We start from the raw sequence: 12,839 nt of genomic DNA, 5'->3' as shown, positions 1-12,839 counted from the left end.
TTTTGATTAAAAAAGATTAGTTTTCAAATTGCAATATGTTACACAAGTGCTGTATTTTATTGCAACAATACCACAGCAAGCAGGAGAGCAGAGAGTAGAGATGACAGTCTGCCTGCCTCGTCCCTGCACTCCTCTTCCTCACAGGCACCTTCTGTACTGCTGCTGGAGATCCCCCTGGGGACTTGCACGACAGGCAAGCCCTCTATTGACGAGCCCCATCACTAGCCCAGCAACCCTTGCGTCTTACAAGAAGGCATTGCACAGGACCAGGACAGGAAGTGTTGAGAGAGGCAGAGAGAGAGAACACAAGTGATCACACGTCTGTGAGAAAACTCGTGAAGCCCCTTCACTCCTGTTCTAGTCTCAGCAGTTCGAGTCACTGGACCCTTGCTTCTGTGAGGAACGTGCGCAGACTCCGCCAGACGGACAGAGCTGTGCAGGAGGAAGGATTGTTAAGCATGGAGGCAGGTCGCTTTATAGCCACCGTGCTTGGCATGATGTAAGGAGGGCTCTATGAATTAGCTACCGTATCTCAGGTCTGTGAAGAAGGATGATCGTGTTTGTTTTCCTCAGACCTGTCGGGGTCGCTCCCGGCCGGCAGGAAAGACACACGACAAAGTCTGGCGGTGTGCAACCTTGCCTTTATTTGTCTCCGCGTGGGCCCCGCGAGGCCTCCTCTCTGCCACCAGCCCTTTCTCGCCAGTGGACTTTCTCTATCTCTCTCTGTGCTTCCTCTGTGGCGGGAGAGGCATTCACTTTTATAGGGCAACAGTAGCCAATCAGTTCAAAGCGCGCGATGCGGGCTGACTGGCTAACATCAGCTGTTGCTAGGCAGACTATCTTACAGAGCGGGTTGTTTAAGTCGCCAGCGCAATCGGGGCAGGAAGCAGGCGCCAACTTGACTCACTCGATGGGAGGGGCAATCTAGCTCAGGCTCCGCCCCCACCCACAGGCCCTACGTCCGCCAAGTAAGGCGACCGGTGTCGGCCGCGGCTCCCAACACAGACCCAAACATCAGACCTCAGCATACGACTGGGCTGCTGGAAATGATAACTGAACATTCGCTGGTGCTTTCCTGTCAAGACATTGCTCCGAGGTTGAGGGTCTGGAGAGGGTGAGGCTGCATCTGGCCACTGACCCTTGGCTCTGACTGCATACTGGGGGATGCCCAGTGTTCGTCCACTGCGATCCTCTTAGATTCTTTTCCTCCTCCTCTTCCGGTCCTCACTGGTACTCGGCATTTTGAACTTGGAGCTGGCATCCAGTGTCTGAAGCACCACCAGGCACTGCCTGGTTAGATCCTGTCTCACTGGACCTTCTGAACTTTGACCTTTTCCCAATATCGTCCACACTTCCTGAGCACGTTTGCTGCCCTAGACACTCTCCCATCTGCCTCTGGGCTTCAGGGACCTGCCTCTTCAGTGAGTATAAGCATCTATTTACGAAAGTTGGGGAGAACCGTAGAATTCAGGCAGTTTCCCACCCGTACCTGGCAGAGTTCTTTTCTTGTCCCAGTAGCAAGAGATATTAAGGGCTCATTCACCTTCTTGGAACTTGTGAGGCAGGCAGAGAGTAAAAGGGAGATTGCAGACTCCAAAAATTATTCTTTGGAAGTGTAGTAACGAAGATTTCTCTCTTTGCTCCAGCGTGACTAAGTTTTGGTGAACATATATGTGTATGATCTCTCTGTTTCTCTCATCTTTTTGAGACAGGATCTTTCCATGCAATTGAGGCTGGCCTTTAGCTCACTTTGTAGCCCAGGCTGGTCTCAAACTTGCAATGATCCTCCTGCCTCAGCCTCCTGAGTGCTGGGATTACAGACATGTGCCACCACATCAGGCATGATCTCTTGACTGTATATAGATTATGAGTCCGTTTTCCTTTTTAATCCAGCCGTAATAATTCCAATATAAAAGAAAAATGAAAATACTTCTTCAGTTACTCTAAAAAACAATTATAATGGGGTATAAGTTATGCTTTTCAATAAATAGCTCCCCCAACATTAGTGAACATTGCTTCTCTGGCTGGTTATTGTATCTGGATTTTTATGGTATCTCCAAACTACCAGGAAACTGTTCTTTGTTTGTATTGCTTAAGGGACTGGTTTTAGGAATGATTAGCCTTGAATAGATTAACTATTAATTAGGAATTAATTGCTTGATTTAAAAGTATAGCTGTTTAGCATTTAGTAATAAATGATATATACAAAATCTTTAAAAAGGGAAAGTTTAAAAACTATCCAGAAATACAGAGAAGACAATAATTTAACCTCTACATACTGATCAGCCAGCTTAATTATATTCATGGTCAGTCTTGTTTTGTTTATGTCCCTCTAGCTTCCTTCTCTCTACCCTTTTCAGTTTGAAGCTAATCCTAGACACTGTGTAATTTATCTCTAAATACTTAAGTACATGCAAAAAACTCGAATTTAAAACATAATCACAATGACATCATGTTTACAAGTTAGATAATCATGAAAGATGCTTAACTATTTATTTACTTATATACATCTCATTATTTAAAATTTAATAATAAATTTATGTCAGCAAGATAAATCTAAGTATACTAACACACTCTGAAAAATATCTGGATTATGTTGTAAGTGCAAAAGCAATTAGCGGAATAAACTTTGCAACATGGCGCATTTCCATTTTTTTGTGTCTTTTTGAGCCAGGGTCTCCTTGCGCAGCTCGGGCTGGCCTTGAGCCCACTTCGTACCCCAGGGTGGCCTCAAACTTGCAGAGATCCTCCTTTGTCAGCTTCCCGAATGCTGAGATTGCAGGCGTGTGCCCCATGCCTGGCACATCAATTTCCATCTTAAAAATGAAACCAGCAGCCATGTTTAAACACGTAAGTTAGGAGTGTATGCCTTGAGCTGGGAGCAAAGTTTCCTGTTAAAGTAAGAATGTGCATAGTTCGAGTCGGAGGTGGGATGAACTCTCGCTTTTTCCCTATCCGTAGTTCTAATTGAAAAATGCATATTACAACACTTTTGGAACTAAAATTTTAAAAGAGAATTAATGAGTAGAACTCAAATAAATGATGCCAAGGAGTCAAGTGAGAGATTCTCAGGTCAGGCTGTCCTGGCCAAGGCGGCCCCTCGGCTGAACGTTCTGCCTCCTGGGTTAAAAGCCTGGCAGCTGTGGACAGAGCGGGCAGGTGCGGGCGCTCTGGTGAGTGTCATCAATCTGATGATCTGCTTCTCACTGTGAGCCTTGGGTGTGGGAATTGATACTCTCCCTTTTAGATTAGTCAACGTGATCTGGAGCAACCACCTTGCCGGAGGTTGGAAGCAGCTGGCCCCGACTCAGCCCTGAGCCGGAGGCCTCCCCTGCCCGAGCTGTCACGGCCTCGCTGACAATTCCGTCTCCTCCGTCCGGTCCTGAAGGTTTCACAGGTACACAGTGAACTTGTGTAGCTCACGATGTGTGGCTCCTGATGGGTTTTCATATTAGCTCTCGTTTGACTGTAAACTCAGTGGCTCGGCAGGGTAGCGCAGGAGTCCCTTCCGCCTTGTGCTTTGCCCGTAGAACCTGACTGGCCTGAAGGAATAAACGCTAAAAAGACTTCATGCTTTTGTGACTTAGGAAATACTTAAATGACAGGCAGATGGTTCTTGTCACCAGTGGCTCTTTGCACTGTTCTCCAGCAGCCTAACCCTTTTTCTCTGTGGAAAATGTGATAAAACCCATCTCAATTTATCCATCAATATGACAAAAAATGCAAGTTTATGGGAATGTAAGTGTCCAGCGCTTGTGTTATTTGGAATACATTCCAAATCCTGTTCCATCTTCTTAAAAGGTTGTTATGGATTAATTGTTCCACACTGTAGCAAATTTTTTTTCATAATTTGACTTTAGTACCCATAATGCTTTAAGTGTTTTTGGCCATTTTTTTTTGTTCAGCAGTAGTAAATTACTTTTGTTATCTAATATGAAGAGAGTGTGGTTAAAAAGCAAATTAATCTATAAAGCAAAGTACTCATATATACATACTATATAAATTGCTTTTAAATTCATAACACTGTAGTTTTCCCTATCTATTGGAGATAATTGAGATACTGCTGTCCACCCAAAAGAAAACTGCTTATATTCCAAATAAAATTGGTCCTTATCAAAAATTCACTGGAAAAAAAACAATTTTACTGAAAGTACATGAATGATTACTTAAGACTTTTTTATTTTTTACATACTTGCGCTTAACTGTGTCATCAGAGGCTGTCAGCTCCTGGTAGAGGAGAAGCCCCGACAAGCAGAGTTTGCACACTTTAGGCCACTGGATGTCCCTCTTCACACAGTGAAAAAGTTCAGCAGGCAGCCGAGCTGTTTCCTCTCCATGTGCTGCCTGGTCCTGCTACAATCATCCTCGGATAAGCTGGAGACTCTCTGCCTTTAGAAAGAGTATTTTAGCCGTCAGACAACCTGAATGGCAGGCTGCTGTTGTGGACAGTTAATTCATAGTGCTCAGAGAAATAAATTTATTATTACTTTACAATTGCATGTATCCACCTCTGTGCTTCTGTGTTTGGATACCACAGAGAGGATATGGAGAAACCTTATAAATACTCATAATTTTATTCACTGAGATAGTTTAAAATCAATTTCTAGCTCTTTTAGGAGCCCAGATAGAGAGACTTTACTCAGGAAAGGAGTTTTCTCTCACCTAATGTCATGGCACATTGTGGCATGCCTTGAGAAAGAGCTTTAGTTAATTCTGAGGCCATGTTACAGGAAATTCAGTGTGTAGTGTGACTTTTCCAGATGGGGCCTGTATACCGTAACCCTATTCCTCTAGGGAGGAGTATTTTTATTAACCATGTTTGTTTGCTTCATTTTTGTTTTCATTTTTGTACTGGGGATCAAACTCAGGACCTGGTGCATGCTAGGCAGGTGCCTTGCCACTGAGCTAAATCCCTGCCCAGGAGAAGTATATTTTCTATGATTTATGTGCTGGGATTGAGTCTTTAGTTCTTCTGTCTTCTGATTCCCCTTGCAGTTGTTGTGACTACAAAGTCCAGACACGGGTTTCAGTTGTGTGATAAATGGAATCTTATTTATTTATTTATTTATTTATTGGTACCAGGGATCGAACTCATGACCATGCACTTGCCAGGGAGGTGCTTATGCTGCTGAGCTAAATCCCCAGCCCAATAAAAGTAATCTTACTATAAACCATTTCACTGAGGCAGATGTGTCTGAAGGCCCTGGCTTCCCTGGCATCTTCAGTGTTAGGGCGGAATACTCTGAAATATACTTGCTAGGTTTCAGGAGAAAACTGAGCCATCACAAGTTTAAGCAGCTAGGGTTATTCCCTAGTGTTAGTCAGCTGCCTCATGACTAAGTGTGTTGGCTCTGAAGGCGCAGGACTTGGATCCTGCCCCTGCTGCTTGGCCACTGCATGGCCCCCTGCAAGTTATATAACCCTTCTGGGCTTTGGGTTCCACACCTGAAAACGGGTAATCCCAGTATGTAGATTACAGGGTCATCGTAAGGATTAAGTAAAGGAGTGTAAGTGGAACAGCGTGTGACCGGTACCCAGTGAGTACTTAATAACTCATTGGAATTAGAATTCTCATTGCTTCTTAGTTGTTTGCCTGATAATTGTACCACATTGTCTCTCCTGACATCCCTTAGTGTAGTACAATACATCAGTATTATTTCTTATTAGAATTTATTGCATATTTTAGAAAGGGACATACATTTAATAAGTTTCATTTTAGCTGTTTTTCTTGTGTGACAGGTGGCCATGTAATAAATGAACAATTTACAGCGAACTGAAAGTTAAACTGTCTCCTGAATATGTTCAGGTGATGCGTTATATAACACATTACTTTTTACTGCAGTCATGATTCCTAATTTGCATAAACAATTGACCACTTTATTAGCTCATTAGATACATTGAGCCTAGTCCAACAATATAAACTTACTACAAATGCACATCTGGAATGTGAAACTTACTGGAAACTCATTGGAACTCAAATTTCCAGTAAAGGGAAACTCTGCCTTTTTCAATAAAAGAGGAAATATCTATGCTGAGTTCACATAGATGACATGGATTTAGAAATGATTTGTGTTTCAATTATACTCACTCACTGACTTTTAAAGTGAGATTCACAGCTTCCCAGGTCTGTAGGAAGACACAGCGCTGTGGTGGCAATGGCCAATCCAAATCCGTGGTCCTGCCCACCCTACACGGTTAGGGTCAGCTTTCTGATTCCAGCCTTGGAACAATGAACTAAATCCTATTTCTGTTCATATTTAGTGTATCAGATACATTAGGCTGCCTAGTCCACCGTTATTCTCAGCAGTCTGGTTTCTAGCTGGAACTTTATTTTCAGATATCGGGAGGTCGCATGCTTCAGGGGAAGCCAGGGTTCCCTCTGGCCTTCGCAGGAAGTGAATCTTGAATAGTCTGCACCAGACATTTTACTTAAATTCTGATTATTACCTTTCTAGTGATGTGTTTGGATCTGAGTGTGTGACACCACTCTGGCTGAGTCAAGGGAGAGTCTGAGGTGGTGGTCATCCTGCTTTCACGTCAAATTTACGCCTACAAGGAAGCCCTGCTGCCATTTTCATGGTTCCTGGAATTGCAGAGGCATCTTAGCGCCTTGCGGAGAAGCAGCTCGGATGGCGAGCAGCGTGGACAGAGTGGAAAGGGGTAAAGAACCCGGGCCCTTGCTGATGCTGGTGATTGCCCATCTCCCCTGGACCCGCGTCAGCATTTAAGGCAATTTTAGTGACTTATTTTCAATACAGAACATGCTAACGGGTGTGATGTAAAGTCTGCTACATAACATAGGCATCTACTTGGTGTTGATGTTTTCCCAACAAACACATCTAGTTTAGGTGTCTTAGTCTTAACTTTCCACTTCTTTTTTAAAGTTGTGAGCAGATTCACTCCATAGTAGCTCTAGATTAAGAAGACTGAACATATCTGAATTGAGATTGCTGTGTTAAATGAAACTAATTTGACATTTTATATATGTATATATATAATATGAAATTTTTCTGCTGGACAATTTCTAGACACAGATGTCAATTAGTTCATGTAAATCACTAGGGTTGTAGTTCATAGCCTTTAAAAATACATGTAACTGGATAATTGTGAAGTCTACGTGGGGGTCTCATCATCCTTTCAAAATCTTGCTAAGTTGATTTCATGCCTGGATAAGTCAGTGTACGTTGGCTGGCATCCCTTCCGTGTGTCCTTACCATGCATCCTTACTGAAAGGACAGTGCGTGTCCTTTTACTGTGTGTAACTCTTCTTTGAATGATCTGGCCTTATTGGGAGACTTATTCTCAGTCCCGCAGGGATCCAGCCATGAATGTAAAGGATGAGGCCTTGTTGAGGATTATACCATGAAGACAGGGATTGTTCTGAGTCACCTTGGTAAAGCAAACTGTGGTAAACTGATCCTGTGGGGCCTATTAAAAGAAACCCTTAGTATAGTCATGAGGGGGCCTCAGCCTTTGATATTTAGATTAATAGACTGCAATCATTGTTCTTAATCTAAGAATCAAATTCCTGTGTCTATTTCTGTCAAACACACTATCAGAATATCTAAATTGAGAAGAAGGTAGGAAAAAATTTACATAATGCTTAAGATATACCCACTTAAAAAGCCTGTCCTTACACTGAAAAGCTTTTGCTAGCACTTTCCTGTAGGTATGTCTGTAAGAAGAGATTGGGAAGAAACTCATTTCTTGCTGTTCAATATAAAGCAGAAGAAAGATGTGATTGGATGTTACTAAGGTGTGTTTAAAAAATTTTCTACCCATAAAAGGTTAAAACTTCTCTCCGGACTCCTGGTCTATTTGCCGGGAAACAACGGTTCCAGCTCGGTTTCTGGCTCACCACCTGGGGGGTAAAATCCTTCCCTCCTCTCTTTTCCATTCCCTAATCCAACAGTGCCAGCCTTGGTGATTAAAATCCTCAGCTACAGGGAGCGTATGGCAGCGTACGAGATGTTTGCTAACGTATTTTGTGGGAGGTAAGAACATGAGTGTTTTCTGAGTCTCTTGTCTTCCGAAGGACTGAAATTTCCTCCCTACCACAGTGTAAAGAATTAAAACACAGTCTGTGCTGGAGAGGAGCAGCAATTTGCAAACCCCAAGACCAGGTCCTAAAATTCTGTCTTTGCTGGCATCCACGAAGCCCACAACCTCAGGCAGGCATGGAATCACTCGCGTCTTTGGGGAATAAGAATTGGGATATTTGTGGGGTCACCAGGTGTATGCAGTGACTATTTTGCCAGACTCTAAAGATTAACTGCTGTTATGTGTCTTGCACAAAGTAAAATAATAAAGTCTTTGGAATAGTCGCGTTTGTGTTAAGGAGTGCCAAGGAGTGTGTGTGCACACACATGTGTATGTGTTTGTAAAATCACAGAGCAGAGCTGTGGTTAACTGGCCACCTCCTCTGTATTAGTCCATTTTTCATTACTATAACAAAACACTGGAGACAGGCTACATTTATAAAACAAGAGATTTCCTCAGCTCACAGTTCAGTTGATTCCAGGGCCTGGCACCAGCATCAGCTGGGCTCTGGTGAGGACCCATGACAGACGTGGCTTAGTGACAGGGTCACGTGTGGGAAGAGGTTACGCTGCCGAACAGCTAAGCAAGAGCAGTTCAGGATTTGGGCTCACTTTTATAGCATCTCATCCCATGAGCGCTTGGAGTCCTGTAAGAGCTACAAGGACAGCTCCCCCGGTGACACAAGGATTGTACCCTAGGTCTTACCCAGGAAAGGTCCCTCCCCTCATTACCACCACCCTGGGACCAAGCTGTCGACACGCGTTGGGGGACCCTGGGAGGACGCACTCCGAACCATTCCCGACAGAGAAGAGCCTTCAAGTGCTGAAAGCGTTTGAATTCTGTTAGTAAGGGTGAAAAGCCAGTGTGCTGACCCAGTTTCATCTGGTTAAGCAATGGGTCACGTTAATTTCACATTTAGATTATTCTTAACATGCTCTACAAGTGTATTGTTCAGTTTTGCTGCGGATTGTAACCCCCTCTGAGCAAACAGACTTAAATTCTGACTCTTTCATATTTTTGCTTGAGATGCATATCAAAAACCACAAGAATTCTATAACTCTCGCTAACTTGTCAGTTTTAACTAGTAGATACGACAGTTCTGTAAAGGTTTCAGAAAACCAGCAATTAGCAGCTGCAGTAGCCTCCTCTCTTTCTTGAGGAACATGTTTAGGGAAGATGTGCAGACATTTCAGCTTCTTGGTCATGTTCTTCCTGTGGTTTCCACCTGCTCCAGAAGGTAGCAGCAGACACAAAGAGCACTTTAGCTGCAGGTGACACCTAATACAAACACATAATTGTCCTGTGTACCTTCTTTTGTGCGTCTCTTGCGAATCGTACACTTCTTCCTGTTTTGTTTGTCTCTTTTCATTTTTGAAAGAAATGCCAGTTTTCCTGCCCACTGTGCAGTATGGACAGGAGGCTGGATCTCTGGGTGTGAAGACTTCCCTTCCTGGGGCTGGAGGTTTAGCTCAGCGGCATAAGCACCTGCCTTGCAAGCAGGCAGTCGTGAGTTCGATCCCCGGTACCGATAAAAACGAAAAAGACAAAAAAAAAAAAAAAAATAGAATTCCCTTCCCCTGGGCTCCTCTGAGCCTTCTTGGGCCTCGCCTTCTCGAGTGTCCTCCTGCTCCCCGTGAGTCCTGGACAGCAGGCTTCGGGCCTGTAGCCCCAAACACCCCCAAACAGATAGTTCTACCTTGATTAATGGAGATCACAGATGGAAATAGTTTTCTTCCTCCTGTGGACATGCTGGGATTTTAGAACCAATGCTATTAATCAATCTGTCCTAAAACCAAAACAGTTGCAAATATGTAACATAGACTATCTGTGGAATAGAAAACAACCCTTTCACTAGGCCCGCTTTTGTTGAAGTTGGAAAATGTTGCCAGCCTGTTTTTGATGTAATTGAAAATGTTTAGAAGCTTTCCTGAAGAGTTGATTAATATATCAAAATCAAAAAAGGCAATTTTGAGCCTAATTTTGTTTGTTTACTGTATAATACAGGATTCTTGGCTTTGAAATTCTGCCATGCAGGGTGAAAATGACTGTCAGTGTGAAACAAAGTAGTCCATTGAAAAGAACATTGCGCCTAACAGGAAACAGCTGATACCAACCCATGCCTGCTCTGTGGAATGAAGATGTGACAATATCTTAATCAGTCTGATTGGTTCCTTGTGGATGGAGGAGCAAGTCCAAATTTGGCCAAAGGGCTGTCTTTGTCTTACCCACCTCTTTGTACAAGAAGTCCAGAGTGGGTGAGGTGGAGGAGAGGTGGTCTGGTCCAGGTGGAAAGAACCCAGTGCTCTGGAATCTTGATGAGCTGCACAGAACAGAGCATCATTCCTGTGAGCAGAGGTGGAAGCCATGGCTTCCATGGGGGGTTGGCGAGTTCCTGTAGGAGGGCCTGACATCCTTGATTATGTTCCAAGAAGCCTTTCCAATGGCTCTTGATTTTCTAACTGAAAATGCACTGAAATGGGTAATTATATTTGGGAACTCATTTTTGGAGGAAAAGTTCAAAAAAACTTGAGCCAGAAAATGAGTGAACTGTTACCAGAAATTTCCACCTTGGATGAAACACGATCACTCAGAGAGAGGGAGATGCCTGTCGCAGAGTGATCCACCTGCTTCTCTTTTTCAGGAAAGCCCCAGCTTTATTTATTTTTCCATCATTTCAATCACTGATGTATCTAGAAACTACAGTGTTTGGCTGTTTTATCTGCGAGACTGTCTTTCATACCCAGAAGCAACACAAAATTCTTTTATAGAACCATAGTTCTTGGTTTGGCATTCACAAAATAAGGCCACCGCATGTAGAAAGGGGCGGCACTGAAGAAATAAACAAAGTCAGTTCTATTTTGCCACCTCTCTAGATAGACAACCAAGCAGCCAGGCCGGGTTTGTCGCATGGCCTCTGCTGGATAGAGCAGGAGCTCTCGGAAGGCAGTTGGTTTTCAGTGGGGTTTGCACCATAGCCTCCCGCAGGAGGAGCAAGAGAGCACATCCTCCTGTCTGTGGCAGCCCTTCAGGTGGGAGAGCACATCCCTTACTCCTGAGTCGGTTCTCTGCCCGGCCAAGCTTCAACACAGCCCTTAATCACTGCATCCCTGATTTTCTCCATCGGGTTTGGTTTTCTGCTTCAGCACAATGACAGTGGAATCCTTTTCCCTTTAAAAGCTTCTGCTAAGTCAGGGTAAGATAGTTTTAGTTTACTTGACAGCCACCTCTTGCTGTTCGTTCAGAGCAAGCTTGTGGTCAGTTGGTCCCTTTTGGTCTCTTTCAGACAAATAATTATTTACCTTTACCACATACCTGTGCGTTGGATTCTTAAAACTGTTATATCAAAACTTTCATTTGTACCAAATACTGTGTATGTTTTAAAAAAAAATTTGGCCTGCCATTGAAATCTGTCAGGCTCTTGTAAAATCTTGATTTTTTTTTTCTTCTTCTGATGTATTCATTTTCCGGTCAGCTACAAATTTTAATAGCTTGCCTATATTTTTCTAAGTGGTATAGTATTGTAAAAAAAAAAAAAAAAGAGATGTACTTTCCAGTGAGACATAGTTGAATTTTAATCCCAGTATCATCCTGTGCTGGCTGTTTGATATTGGACAAGTTATGTAAACTCCCCAAGTCCTGGTTGCTCATCTGAAAATGAAGATGATCTCCTAGATTTGTTAGGAGAATTTGCAGTATCAGCCCATTCCAGTGACTGTCGCGTGGCAGGTGATGATGGTGGTAATAATAGTGATATATTTTTTGGCAGTGGCTCAGAATCATTTTCTTCTTTTCTTTCTTCTTAATTAGGTCAGTGGTAATTATTTTGAGAGCTTGTTTGGAGGCCCTAGCAGGGGAGTAAGCTCCTCGGACACCCTTGACCAGGGAAACAGTCCTCTTCCATCCAGGATGCTTGTTCTCTTCATCTGTGTGTGCAGCTCAGGAGGGTCACACGTGGAGCGGTGCAGAGGTAACGTTCTGGATAGGGCCAAGGACAGAATTATGTATCCATTAGATACTGTTCTCTAAGCTGACATTTGTTAAATTAGATAGATATTACTAAGCAAGTATTTATTGAGCATCACAATATTTTAGTACTCTTTGAGTGACTAGGGACGTGGTAATGGAGCTGACCTGCAAAAGGGCTGGGCTGCAGCACAGTGTAGGAATAGCATCTGCAGAGAATTGGTTAACTCTGCAAGACACACACATCAGTGTGTGTAAATTGGTGTGTAATACAGTTTCCAATAACAAGAGGTAAAATAGATCATATTAGATAGTGGAGAAACTGAGAAAATAGCGTACTCAGGATATGAGGGAGGAGCACTGCTGTCTTACCTGGCTAAAGGCCTCTTGGAGGAGGAGACACTTGGACAGAGTCCTGATGCAGGGAATTCAGGGCTGTGGAGCTCTCTGAAGGAAGAGGGCTCTGGCCAAAAGGGCTTGATTTGTAAGTAGGAGCTTTATTGTATGTATGGTTGACCATGGGTTGGTTCTGTTGAAATCGCCATCATATCCATAAGAGTCCTAAGAATATTCAGAAGCTGTAAGTGTACTTTCCCTCATTGATATAAGCTGTGGATGAATCTGGGCTTGTTTTCAGGGCCTGGGGAGGTGCAGGAGTCTATTCCCTCATCCATGTGAAAGCCTTTCTCTCTCTGAGCAAGCGTGCAGTGTTATGATACTTAAATCACAGAATAGGCCCCCAACATCCTGCCAGATTGCCTGAATCTATCCTGGTGACCTGCGGTGCAACAGGAGTCTCACTGAGGTATGTAAGGAAAACAATTTAATACAGGATA

At 43.4% G+C, this 12,839-nt stretch overlaps 1 long non-coding RNA gene across 1 annotated transcript; it reads left to right on the top strand.

Moving 5' to 3' along the window:
* Positions 1–569: 569 nt before the first annotated feature.
* LOC134475815 (uncharacterized) lies at positions 570–8,312 on the top strand. Its single transcript, XR_010047082.1, has 4 exons — positions 570–1,421; positions 2,675–2,850; positions 3,248–3,397; positions 6,456–8,312. It is a non-coding gene; the product is annotated as an uncharacterized LOC134475815 (long non-coding RNA).
* Positions 8,313–12,839: the final 4,527 nt, after the last annotated feature.

This window comes from Cavia porcellus, unplaced genomic scaffold (assembly GCF_034190915.1).
Source record: "Cavia porcellus strain 051 isolate PalLab524CR breed Dunkin Hartley unplaced genomic scaffold, mCavPor4.1 scaffold_4, whole genome shotgun sequence".
NCBI classification, from domain to species: domain Eukaryota; kingdom Metazoa; phylum Chordata; class Mammalia; order Rodentia; family Caviidae; genus Cavia; species Cavia porcellus.
The sequence above is the reverse complement of the archived record's forward strand: the minus strand, read 5'-3'. Positions and strand labels throughout refer to the sequence as shown.